At 34.9% G+C, this 14,657-nt stretch overlaps 1 protein-coding gene across 2 annotated transcripts in view; it reads left to right on the top strand.

Moving 5' to 3' along the window:
• LOC123868955 overlaps positions 1–14,657 on the top strand; it is a 17,927-nt gene continuing 3,270 nt past the window's right edge. Inside the window, exons 1-2 of one of the 2 annotated variants that reach the window (XR_006796767.1) lie at positions 1–389; positions 1,241–1,427. The gene's annotated coding sequence lies outside the window, so the exon portion shown is untranslated. Of the gene's footprint in view, positions 390–1,240; positions 1,428–14,657 lie in introns of those variants that run through there. The other variant, XM_045911673.1, reaches the window with a different exon arrangement.

A 14,657-nucleotide genomic window follows, 5' to 3' on the forward strand; every position in this document is an offset into this window, starting at 1 on the left:
TTTGATGTTTGACGTTTCTCGACGCTTTTAAATAATACATAACCTAAAAGTTGAATTGTTTATTTTGTAGAAAATAACACGAAATTTTCCTGATAGTTCTTAACGCCGCTACTAAAATCAATGATAAAGATCTAAAAAATTAGTATCAGTATAATTTAGTGCTATCTTCGTACGTGTTAATCGATATGTTTCATTATTTAAATTTTTCTTATTTTTTAGGCAAAGATTTTTTATCGGAAGTAGTTTCCTTGTTCAATTGTTTGTATTCAATTAATAGTGTAATTTGTGAATAGTTAAATATATATATATAAGTTCTATAAAGGGAGTAGTTATCGTGTTGTGATAGTGAACCTAACAAATTGGCGGGAAGGCTCTAATAACGAGTACAGGTACGTGTTTTTTTAATGCTGTACTTTTAATGATGGTTAAAAACGGCAGGACGTAGTATTTCAAAAACGGTCTCAAGATCACACCTACTTAACTTCTAAAGCTAAAAAATAATAACCTAACCTAAAGTACTTAGTACATCAAATCTAATCAATTGAGCATTCATGATAAGTTTTCAATGGCGATTCCACTGATTAGTTGAAAATGAAATTAAAAATCAAGTAAGTACGTATGTAGAACAATTATTATTATACCTACTTAATATGGGATCAGATGCTGTTATAATGTATTTAATCTGAATCTACTGAAGTAATTAATACAGACCTTAGACCCAAAAAACCCATAATCCAGTACCATGTAATCATCTGCATATCCAGAGGACTGATCCCACTTAGTACAGTTATTGCAAAACAAGTAGGTACCTATATGATGTAGCTAGTCTATGTTCCACTTTAGGATCAATTTAAGAAAAGTATGTAATATAATTGTTAATAATTCTGCACTGTGCAACTTACATAAATGATAATGATAATATAACTACCTGATGCCAGCGACTTCGTTCGCGTGGATGTAGGTTTTTTAAATTTCCTGTGGGAACTCTTTGATTTTCCGGGATAAAAAGTAGCCTGTGTGCTAATCCAGGATGTAATCTATCTACATTCTAAATTTCAGCTCAATCCGTCCAGTAGTTTTTGCGTGAAGGAGTAACAAACATACACATACATACAAACATTCGCCTTTATAATATTAGTGGGAAGTGGGATAGTGGGATTAGTGGGATGATATACACAGTGTATGTACAAAAAATTAAAATTGAGATATTTAATTAACAATGAATTCATTTTTGTCACAGGTAAGTCTACAATTTGCACTTGTCTTCATTCACCTAGAACCTTGGTAAGTTTAATGGGAAATATCAATTTGATCGCTCACATCCTTAAATTAAAACTGTTTCATCTCAAAAACCTCACTTTTAGACATAACCTCATTTCTTCTTCTTCTGTGCCCGAAGGGGCCAACAGTACCTTATGATAAGCCTTTGCTGTCTGTCCATCCGTCTGTCCGCCAGCGGGCTGTATCCCCTGAACCATAATAGGTAGAAAGTTGAAATTTTCACAGAATGGCTGCCACAAAAATTGAAAAAGTGTTTTTTCTTGTACAATGGTATGGAATCCTTTGTATGAGAGTCTGATTCACACTTGAAAGATTTTTGATCTATTACTCAATTTTCTGTATGAGAATAAAACTGCAGTGAGTAACTAGCTTTGTTATATTCAATACAAAATAATTCTTTTGAAAAGTTTTTTTAAGTTTTTTTTTTTTTTTCATGGCATTCCTCATTGAAATTTTAATAAATTTTGAATATATCAAAAACCAGTTATTTCTTTGTTTCTGAAAAGAGTGTTACTTATTTTGAGTTGAAACAGTTTTGATCTAGGCCCCTAGGGGTAAGGGCATCTATCTTTTGCCTCTATGAATTGCAGATAAGTTTTTAAACATTAAAACTTAGTTCTCTTGGAACTTAAGATCAACTGAGTTATAGTTACAGAATATATATAGTTATAGAATAACCTTTCATATTCATCTCTGCTTCGTTCAGATTATCTAGTATAATGGACCTAATGTTATAATGCAGATGTTATTGAAATAAATGTGTATTTACTTAAGTGATACCTATACATAAGAAGGTAGTTAAGTTTCAAATTAAGTAAAGATGATAAAAATATTGTTATTTAAATAAAGGGTTTGTGCAGAATTAAATCCTTGGGTTTCATTTGAATGATTTTTAGCCTTCCTAATAAACATTGTTTAGCGAGTGAATAATTAATACCGATTTATCTCTTTCTGTCATCGGTAATTTGGCATTGGTATGAAGAAGGCAACACATTGTTCAGTTGAAAAATCGCTTTACAATGTTTATTATTAGTAAGAGGGTGAAAAATTGTATACATACAATAAGCTTCTCCTCGTAGGTGAAAAATTGGCAGAGGGATGTAAAGGAGGCTTTAGTGGTCAAATCGAGTAGGTATAATAGTAACGGTATCCATACACCATGTAAGTATCCATGCTCCTAAGTTAGACTTGAGTTGTAAGTATAGTTGAAACTTAGCGAAGTTCATAAAAACTGTTAATCTGTCAACTTTTCGCTTCGCGTGTACTAGGATAACACAGTTCCTATGCGCAGTCACTTCTACTACGTCTTGCTCTGTCATCCAGAGGCCTTTTTACCTAACGCGCTTACCTGTAGGGGCAAGCGCCCCGGGCGCGCGAGGGGAAGCTGTGAGGACAAAACGTGTGACACTATTGGAACCAAATTCAAAAGCGCCCTGCCAGATCTAAAAAACACGCCCAGAACGTGACAGCAGAGGCCAAGGCGCACAGGGTGAGCGCCAAGAAACGCGTCCGGGGCGCTTACTTTAACAAGTCCCATACCTTTTTTTTAATTAATAGACTAGCGCAAGTGATGATGCAGAGCCTAAGATGGAGCGCGCTTGCGTAGAAGATGCCTATTCACTCTTGAATTGAAGGTACCCATATTAAAATTTGAGGGAAAAACTGATGCTGGAAGGGCATTCCATATTCTAGCGGTTCGAATCCATATTATTTTAATTATATAATTGTTTAAGCTTTTTTCTTGATTTTCAGAAATACACTTCATATCATCGAGAAGGGGCCAACAGTTACTGGTTTTCGAAAAGTACCCCTATGCTAAAAACTTTGAGTCCAGGAGGGGGGTATCTTGGGCCTGCTCGTCGCGTTGTTCTAAGAAGTGTAACGCACAAGTTTTGTTGTCAAATGAAGGTGTCTTGACGGTCATAAGTTCTGAACACAACCATGATCCACCAACGTTCTATATAAATAATAAAGGGGAATATGTGAGATCTAAAAAAAAAGAAATGTCACTGTAAATATAAAGGGCCCCCGAGACGATCAATTGCGATTGTCAATTTTTACGCGATTGATGCTCATTGTCAATGCCAAATGATCGTTTAACAAGAGAATTGAAGCAATTGTCAATTGCAACTACGGTATTGAAAGAAATTTTGATTGATGGCTATTGACGCGCTGTGCATTGATGTTCAATGACAGCAATAATTGTCAATCGTTTTTATAATCATCCGCTCTGTTTTTAAAGATTTCTTGGTAAACGTTCATTAGTGAAGCGATATCTTAATTTATAACATTTCTTTGACCAATGTCTAGTTTTTTTCGTTTTTTGTGGGTAGAAACTGCAAGAAATAACTATATCTGCGTTTGAAATCATATTTCGAGCGACTTGACTTTCTTCATTGCAGTTCAATATCAGACTGAAGCAAGCGCAAATGATACACCTTCATTTGGAGCTTCAATCGTCCATCATTTGAAATCTTCAATCACGTGAACATTGTCAATTGCAAATGATCGTTTCGGGCATCCTTAATGGGTAGTTATGGTTTTTTTAAACTCTCACTCACTATTGAATGTAAAAGTTAGGTTTAACCCACGGACGATGCCTCTAACGTCTGTTTTGTTGTTTATGATTATTTTCATTTGCCACTTACAGTGATCCTTCAACTAAAAAGCCGTAAACTGCAAGGAATATTTAATAATGATCGACAGTAAAAACAAATGTTTTCTAAAAAATAATTCTGTGTAGGATAAACTTTTTGAGTTACTTTATAGTTTGGTCGTACGTAGCATTATTTTTTATAATAATTAATAAGTAGTTTATGAAAATTCATACATTTTTTGTGATAACAAAAATAATACTTTTTGCAGCTTTTTAGTCAAAGGACGGCAGAATTATAAAATCAATAATTATAATGTCCGTAAATAAGGGCAAAATTGATTATGTTTTCTGAATAGGTTAATAATTACTTACTTAGCTAAAACAATTCTAGTTAAGATAACTATGACCACGTATATTTTGTAAATACATTAAATCTTGCAATAAGTATCTTTACCCATAATATTCTATTCTAAGTTAAGGAAAGTTTTTATTTATCATTAAATACCTAAATGGAAGCATGAATGTATTATGCTTATTTTGAATACACGCAATGAATTCTGAGAAATGTTTTGGTCTCCTATCTTGTCGTATCGCCCGAGATAATATCGTCGTGAAAATTGATCCATGAAAAACTCGACTAAAATCGATTAATCGATCGATCTTCGATGTCACCAGGTTACTTGTTAGTTATCACACTATCACACTAATATTATAAAGGCGAAAGTTTGTATGTGTGTGTGTGTGTGTGTATGTGTGTATGTTTGTTACTCCTTCACGCAAAAACTACTGGATGGATTGGGCTGAAATTTAGAATGGAGATAGATTATACCCTGGATTAGCACATAGGCTACTTTTTATCCCGGAAAATCAAAGAGTTCCCACGGGATTTCAAAAAAACCTTAATCCACGCGGGCGAAGTCGCGGGCATCGGCTAGTCTCTTTCTAAAGTTCGATTTGCAATATTTTTTACTCAGCAGTACATGATCTCCAAGACGAAGTAAAAATAATTGCCAAGAAGACAGTCGGTTAACGGTTACAAATAAAGTCTGAAGTTCAGTTGCATGACAGTCTGTTAAAGTTACGAGTACTTTACTGTTACGATTAAATTTTGACTGTTAATAAAAGCAAAATGGGTTTGACAAGTCAGGATTTGTAAACTACGGAGCAGAATATTTAACCTTAACCTTAATCACCAACTTTTGATTACAACTGAATACAATAATTGCTGACGAGACATAGTTGGTTAAATTATAAATTATAAATGTCCGGTTTCATGATAGACGATTAAAATTACGTTACTGTTTCAATTGAACTTTGACCGTTAGTAAAAGCAGAATTGGTTTCAAAGACTCATGATTTGTTAACTATGGAGCAAAATGGTAATCATGGAGGGAAGAGGTACTAACTTTTGCGATCGATGTTGCTTTTTTTTTTGGTTGCCGTTACATAACCGATGTGATTAACAAATCTCACTTTTCAGAAGCGAGGTTTATCACCTCCAGAAAAGGCAGAAGGATGTTGCTTTACCGACAATACACTTACTATCAGCATTGGTTTAGTAAGAACGGAACGTTGTGGTACTGTCCTTCCCGACGCTCAAAAAAGTGCACAGCGCAAGTGTTTACAAACAGCGATGAGGTTATGATTAGCTCCCAACTCCAACATAATCACGAACCGCCTAGCTTTTATGTGGACAGTAGTGGAGAGTATATTAGGATATAACTCAAAATTAAAAACCCCCGACACAAAAACCTCTATAAGAAAACTAGAAAAGAGGTGATAACTATCAAACGGCTGAACCGATTTTCTTCGATTATAGCTAAGAACACTCGATCAAGCCACCTTTCAAACAAAAAAAAAACTAAATTAAAATCGGTTCATTCGTTTAGGGGCTACGATGCCACAGACAGATACACATGTCAAACTTATAACGCCCCGTTTTTTGGGTCGGGGGTTAATAAATGGCCCGACTTCGCTTGGGTGGAATAGGGTCTTGGACTGTAGTAATTAATTATTATTATCAAAGTCACACTGTATGGATGACGTATGATTGTGTTAAAAATTTCGAAAAATCTATTTTTTTTTAAATTATTTTCCTCAATACTGAATGCTAGCCCCATAACTATACAAAACCTACTGCTATACAAAACGTCACATCATTTTATTACTACAATCCAAGACCCTATTGCTGAAAATCCTTTCTTCGTTTCTAAAGTGGGTGGTCTACAATACAGAGAGAATCGAGATGACAAATCTCCAGTTTTGAGACCCACTGGTTTGAGCTATACCTTGATATGTTAGTCAGTTAGTTTCTGCTTTTATATGTGTATATTGTATTTTATATAATTAGTTATCCTTACTTGTACCTCAGATCACTTGGCAGAGATCGCTATTTAAGAACTATACTTACGTAATCTGGAAGAGCAAGGTATTCTGCTATATATTACATCTTACATCATTATATTACAAAGGAATGGTTGGCGTTTGCTGGCGCGCGTGCGGTGCCTTTTTGGAGTGATTTTTTGTTGGAAGTGGCCGGTTTTTGTGTTTTACTGGTGTTTTCTGGTGGTGGAACTAACTGGGAAGCGCTCTAAAAGGGCGCCGCGCGTGTGTCGGCGGGCGCTGGCACAAACGAAGTCCATACTTATATAGTTTCCCTAAATAACTACAAACTTGACATTGGCTAATCAGTGTAAAGCCAGACGAGAGAAAAAAAAAATTACAAAGTTAGCCATTGACAATCAAAGAGTGTACAATGGTAACTACTTTGAATAAATGCTTTGAAAAATTTTGACTTATAAGAAGACCTCAGCAACGCATTTCATTTCTTTCATCATTTACTTAGTAGTAGTAATGATGCCTTTTGTATTCTAATTCTTGTTCTTTTCTTTATCTCTGTAACTATTCTCTGTCATGTGTTTTAGAGGACAAATAAAGAGTGTAATAATAATAACAAAAACATCTTTCTGTAAAACATGATAGTGTATGAGCATGGTCAAATATAGTTTTTTTCAGTTTACTTTTCATTACTAACCAACTAACTATGGCTTTAGTCAACTGTTAGTAAACGCACTAGGTACTGAACAGTACTTAGGTACTGTATGGTGGTTACATAGTTGTTAATAAATAGGAATATGATTAGAGCCTGTTGCACCATAGAAACTTATCGTTATAGTGTGTGATACCTCCGTGTTTTGGTATTTTAATAAATCGAACATGGTTTTGAAGAGTAGTATCCGGTAGTTCCTTACAAATTAGGCGTTCACGATGAGATTTGGCCAGACGGACGGCCGCTTCTTTTAGTTAAACTTGACCGACAAACCAAGCAAAGTGGCTGACACAAGCAAGTATTCTTACCTCCGCAATTAAGGTAGATATGTATGTGGTAGGTATGTCTTTTGGTATACAGTTAAGGAACCCTGACTTACGCAACCCAAACTGGTATTTTTATGGTGGGTTAAGTTAACGGTAACTATCCGTTGTGCAACTGGCCCTTTAGGACCTTAAAGCATACTAAAAACTGAATGTACTAATATTTGTGTGTATAACTTTTTAGCAGCCAGATACATAACCTCCAGTAGGGGCAAAAAGATGTTATTTTACGATCAATACGCTTACGCTCGGAATAGCTCTGGCAAAAACGGAACCCTCTGGTACTGCCCGTCCAGACGTTCAAGAAACTGCAATGCACAAATGTTTACATCCAATGATGGCACTGTAATTGCCCTGAAACCTTCACATACCCACAAACCACGCTACTTGAAACTACGAAGCGCTGCGCTGCGCTACGAAGGGCGGGATTGGTAATTGCCTAGTAGGTCGACTCCGGAAAATCTGCGTCAATCATTATTACAATCGCAATTGATATGATTGGCCGAATTTATGGTAGTCTTGTTGCCTCAATGTATTGTAGCCTGCATTGCAGACAATAGTGAGCGAGTGTCGTCCAATCAGCTGTTCAATTGCAGCAAAACTACATCAATGATTATTGCAATCGCAATCGTTGTGATTGGCTGAATTCACAAAGAAAACCATAGTTTTCTTGTTGCAACCACAATACATTGTAGCCAAAAGTAAGCGTGCATCAACCAATCGGTGATGATTGCGATCGTGACATTGTAGCTGTCATTGTACCGCAATCGAGCCGCAGTAGCTCGATTCCGTAAAACCTGCATCAATCATTATTACAATCGCAATTGTTGTTATTGACTAAATTTATGCTGTTCTTGTAGCAATAATGCATTGTAGCCAAAAGTAAGCGAGCATCGACCAATCAGTGATGCTCGCTTACTATTGGCAACGCAATCGAGCCGCAGAAGTGATTGCGACCGTTACGCTATAGTTGCCAAACTACAGCGCGGCAGCTGTTGGCATCCTACAATGTGGCGGTCGCAATCACCTCTGATTGTGTAATAATGGTACAGACAGCTCTTCCGGAATCGACCAGCAGGATATACCTAACTAGATGTTACCCCTGTTTTGTTGGACCCTTACCATATTTCGGTTTCATCCCAATAAAAAAAAATTCTTTATGAGAAAAAATATGTAACATAACATACACTCTTTTTTTAAAAAACTAAAACCTTGTTTTTTCTAAATATTTTTAATACGCTTTGGTGTGATGCAATTAAATGCTAGCGGCTAGAACAAGTTCACATCTCTACAAAGTCGCTACCCGCCATCTGTCCTTATGTACGCTTAGATATTTTAAACTACGCAACGGATATCAATGCGATTTTCATCAATAGTCATTCAATAAAAAGTTTTATAGTGAGTATGTTTAATATTGTTTTGTGTTAATTTGTTGAAATATGAAGACAACTGTTCAAGATGTCCAAAAAATCAAGCCGACTGAGAACTTTCATCGAAAATGTTGTCTTATTCTTTTTAACCCCCGAGCAGAAAAAAGGGGTGTTATAAGTTTGACGTGTGTATCTGTGTATCCGTCTGTGGCATCGTAGCTACTAATCTGATGAAACGATTTTAATTTAGTTTTTTTTGTTTGAAAGGTGGCTTGATCGAGAGTGTTCTTAGCTATAATCCAAGAAAATCGGTTCTGCCGTTTGAAAGTTATGAGCTCTTTTCTAGTTACCTACTGTAACCTTCACTTGTCGGGGGTGTTATAAATTTTTAATTTACACTTGTGCTATATTTAACAAGTGTAAATTGACACTGACACCATGAAATTAATATCTACCCCCGTGTGAAGGCGGGGCGGGTCGCTAATTCAAGATATAATAAAATATAACTTTTTTTTTAGCTAAACTGCCGTTAACGTCGGCTGAGACACAAAGGCGGTATGACGTAGAAAAGTCCTTACGAAGAGAAAAAAGGGAAAATTACCACAAGACCATAAGATTAGTCAAGGACTTGACTTGGAAAGAGAAAATTAATGCTAAGATAATGTGGATACTAAGTGAAAAAACTTCGAGAGAGCGCACTCGAAATCGAAAATGTGTGCATGATACCCCACCTTCTTCACCTTAATTATAAAACGCAAAAAATGTTTCTACCTATGTCCGTTATAAACTTTGAAACCATTCAATCGATGTGCCCCAAACCGACTTCAGTAGAAAGGCAATACTGCGAAGATGGTTTTATAGATGGCATTAGGTACCTACATTCTTTTTTTAGTGTACCTAGTAGCACATGCCGGTAATAAAAGATTATTGCCTCAAACCAGAAGTGACGTATTGGGTATAGATGTTATAACTCCCTGTTATCAAACAAACCGTATAGGAGGAAAGAAAGTTAAAAAAAGAAATATTTTATATTCAAAAGAAAAATTAGGAACTAAGGAGGAAATTGAAATTTTTAAATTTAAAAAAAAAAGTCAATTTAAGGAAACAACAAAAATAAGCAATACATATACTATATAAAACCAATTAAAGAAGTTAAATTTCCGTTGGCACCTTTCGGATTCGACCTGAGTTAAAGAGCGTGCAAGCGAGGACGCTTGCATCGTTTTGCTGCTTATAGAAGGGGAAACATCTAGTTCAATCAATTATGTAGCCAATGATCATTTTACAAAAATGGAACTTTCGCACTTATGATTGCAAATGCGAAAATCCGCTTTTTCGCATTTTCTTTGCGAACTGACCTGCGAAATATCCGCGTTATCATAATTCCTTGTTATGGCAAACGATTGTAAGTTTGAATTATACTTTCCGTGAAAAATCGCCTATCTATAAAGTCACTCTGAATAAAAATAAAGATTACAGTAAATGAAAATAATTGAATGAAGGAACTTCTTCTTCTTGAATGAATTAAAGTTGTCTTGTGACTTATATTGCCTGAAATAAAAAAATATTATTATTATTATAATGAATATTCTTTTATTGTACACCACAAAATTAATACAGAAAAAAACATACAAAGCAAAACAAAAATATAGGCAGGTACAATTTGGCGGCCTTATTATAGGACATAGCTATAGATATTAGAGGTACATGGGTGGTGCAAGTATATACATTAATGTATAGCATTAAAATACATAATTATGTATGTGTAAATGATGTAAAATTGATACTCAAATGTCACTTTCAGGAGCTATATTTATCAAATCTAGGAATAAAGGGAATCAAGTATTGCTTTACAAGTTGTACACTTACTCAAAAACCTGCACTAGTAAAAAGGGAGAAAGGTGGAATTGCTCCTCTCGATGCTCCAAGAAGTGCCCGGCTCTGATATCCTTGAACCCGGACGGTTCCATCACTGACATTCAAACTGTACACAACCATGCACCGCCCGAAATTTATAGGGATGCGAGCGGAAAGTATATAAGAAAGTATTAGTTATACAATTGGCGTCGATTCTGATATCTTTCTTTAAGCTAAAGAGTATCTGCATCTTTTTCTTTTTAATATTGGTAAAAAAATGATGGAAAATGTCAAATTAACAACTTTAAACAGTATAAGCACAGTTCACGACTGATAACTACTAACAAAAAGTCGAGGCGTCGACGCCACTGGCTGGCGTCAAATGGTGGCCAAATGTTAGTACATTTGACACAGATAGTCCTACTTTTCTATGATTTCACGTAGCCTAATATTTGACATATCATCAAACCGAGAGTTCCTTCACACTAGTTCACTCTGGTATTATCTCAAAACAGACAAGAAGATCTAAAGTCCCGAATTGACAGTTTTGAATTAAAATCAGTTTGTATGTCCTTTTCTTATTACATTGGTAAGGAAAAGATGCGAATACTCTAAAATTTAGTTACCATCAGAATCGGTACAACTATGTACATAGATTATTTAGTAAGCACATTTTATTGTATTCAGAAATTATTCACGCCTACAAAATAAACATGTAAACATTTTGATAAGCCTTTCATTTTAATTTTTTAAACTTAACCATTAAACCGCAAAAAGGCGAACGCGGTGGTTGCTTTAATAAAAGTTGAAGCGACATTATTCAAATCTTACTTTCCAGAACCAAAATTTATCGACTCACGAAAAAAAGGCCATAAAATCATGCTTTATAAGTCCTTTAATTATCCTATTCCTTCTTTCATATGTAAGTATATAAGATGATTACTGGCTAGATTTTAATCTAGATTAATTTTGATTTAGAATGCACTATATTGCAGCTATATAGAGAGGCATATTCGCGCAGCGAATAATCTCTTAAAATAAAGATTTAAAAAAAACCCTAGTGCGAAGGGAGTAAGGTGGTGCTGTTCTATCTGTGCTGGTGGATGGCTATGTCATTGACATTGAAACAGTACATATTCACATGCCGCCTACAAACATTAATGAAAACGTTAATTGTGATAACGAGAGTAAGTATAAAATAAAAATACTATACCTACTACTTAATGCTTGCTATAAAATTAGATGATTGGCATGCACTATTTATGGACCTTCTAATTCGCAAATCGATGAAATATATCGATGAAAGTGGAACATGTATAAAAAGATATAAGTAGATAATTAAGTACCAACCATGGTTTTTAATGGGAAATTATTTTGCTGGCGACTAAAAACTTAAACGGCGACTTATACCAAGCTTATAGCTAGATGAAAATTTAGAAAAAAAAGTTAACTGGGAGCAATTTAATTTTTCTGCGACAGCTAAGTTGAATAAGTTGGCAAAGTTAAGCTTCATAAAAATGTAAAAACAGCAGAATAATAAAGATAACATAAGACAACAAGTAAATAAAAATTATGGTTTTATTGGGCGACTAATATTGCCGCCTAATAATTATTATGGCTTTCATAGTATTTTAGCAACTACACGCTCCCATGTGAGAAATCACTTTTGGGCACTGTTTCGTCAACAACGTCTCATGTATAAAAATGGATAGCTTTATAAAAAAATAATTCGAAGTCGAAATAATAAATTCAAATTTTATTATTTCGACTTCGAAGTTTATGAGAATGGCTTATTATTAAATAAATTTAACTAAACCAGAACGAAACCTGTCAAATCTCACCCCGACTCCACGTTATCCTATTAGTCCTACCCTTAGAGTGTTTTTGTAATGACAGACCAGAAGCTCGCGAAGAGGTCCCGAACGAAGGTCACCTTAGTCGTAAGTATGGTTGGATACCCTTTGATTGTAAAAGGTCATAAAATGAACTAAACTTGAACTGATATGCAAATCCCATTTACAGCACCAATATTTATCACCTCTACAAACGGAGCGAAAAAAATACTGCTTTACAATTTCTTCACTTACTCCAAATACAGCAAAAATAAAATGGGAGAGAAGTGGTGCTGTTCCTCACAATGGTCAAAGATGTGCTCAGCTCAGGTCTTCTTGACCTATGATGGCTGTCTCACTGAAGTTCAAATGGTACATAATCATACACCGCCTGACATTTCCGTAGACGAAAATGGAAAATATCGTAAAAACCAAGGCAAGAGTGAGTAGGCATCTTCTATGTAACCGCGCTCTAGCTCTTAGACTGCATCACTTGCCAGCAGTGTGCCTAGTGGGAGATTTTTAACCTATTCGATCGCGTAAAAGTTAAATAGGTTAAAAATCTCCCACTAGGCACACAGTTATGATTGCAGCCAAGCGCTGGTCTATAAAAAAATTGATGGTTGACTGCTTATTAACAAGTGCGAGTCAGACTTGCGCACCGAGGGTTCCGTATCTACTACAGAAAAAGTAAACTGGTATGAATCACTTTTGTTAACGAACCGCAAAACTAACTTTGTTTGTAGAGGTTTATTGTTAATATCCAAAAACTATGCTAGTTAAAGCGTTAGTTTTTAGTTTTCCTGTAAATCATTTCAGAGGTCTAGATTAGTAAACTTCGGAGATAGGTGGGCTTTTTAATTAAACGTTTTTACTAACCCGCTTTCTTGTCGGTCTGTTTGCCTGTTCTCTACAAATTGTATATATTATTATATTAGTATACATAGTTTGGTTAGCTATTAGCATACGTAATATTAGTATTGGGGTTGTCGCAATATCATGGATTAGTTTTTTTTTTGTGCAAGTACATTAGGTAAGCTTGTATTTTTTATCGAATAAAGAATATGATAAGGAAACTTTAATGATTGACTACCGTGTTTCATTAATACCATTATGAGAAAATATAGAAGAAACTTCTAATTGCCTTTTATTATTACTTTTGTCACCAGAGAAAGTAAAGTGTTAATAAATATAGTGCATACATTTTGAGATCTCACTCACCATTGGTCAACTTTGATGTCAAAAGTACGACTTTAGTCCTTAATTTACGGTGAATAAAGGTATCTACTTTTGACATGATAGTTGACACAGAGCTAAAATGGCGAGAGAGTTCTCAAAATATACGCACTATACTCCAGCATAATATAGGTAAAGTTCTATCATGGGATGCTAATTCAAGCTGAAGAGACTACCGTTTGGCTTTGGATTAGGCATTTTTAATGTCTTAACAACCTTTCTGATACTTTTACAAGCTCTTTAGACACCTGATATGTAAATCTCGTAAATCTCATTACAACCTTATTTCAGCTAAATTTATTACATCTAGAAAAGGCAAAAAACTCCTGTATTACAAATCGTTCACTTACGCCAAGCAAAACACTGGAGGGATCTGGTATTGTTCCTCCAGATGCTCGAAGAAGTGCACAGCTAAAGTGTACATGGCTAGTAATTGCACCGAACCGACCATCACTGACATTCAAACCGTACATAACCATGTACCGCCTAGTTTTCATATTAACAAATACGGCGAGTTTGTAAGAATATAAATTGCCAAGAAATTATATAAATTGAGAATCGCGAGAATGTAAGAATAGTATAGTCTATACAAATAGACGAAACATCATTCTAGCGCATAAATACTGACGTCGCCGACATCAGTCAGGTGTTTCCTTAATTATGTAATTAACTCCCGACCCAAAAAGAGGGGTGTTATAAGTTTCACGTGTGTATCTGTGTATCTGTCTGTGGCATCGTAGCTCCTAATCTAATGAACCGATTTTAATTTAATTTTTTTTTTGTTTGAAAGGTGGCTTGATCGAGAGTGTTGTTAGCTATAATCCAAGAAAATCGGTTCAGCCGTTTGAATGTTATAAGCTCTTTTCGAGTTACTTTCAAGACCTTCACTTGTCGGGGGTGTTATAAATTTTTAATTTACACTTGTTTATTTGAATGAAATGTAACGATGTATTCATATTGAAATGTAATGAAAATTACAACAATTATGAAATTTTATTTTATTTCAATATATTTTATAAAATCATAGACGTAAGATTAAATTAATAAATGAATTAATTTGTTTGTTTCTTTTATTCATATCATTTATTTGGATTGATAAAAATCTTTAGTAGT

Source organism: Maniola jurtina, chromosome 10 (genome assembly GCF_905333055.1).
Source record: "Maniola jurtina chromosome 10, ilManJurt1.1, whole genome shotgun sequence".
In the NCBI taxonomy this organism is placed as follows: domain Eukaryota; kingdom Metazoa; phylum Arthropoda; class Insecta; order Lepidoptera; family Nymphalidae; genus Maniola; species Maniola jurtina.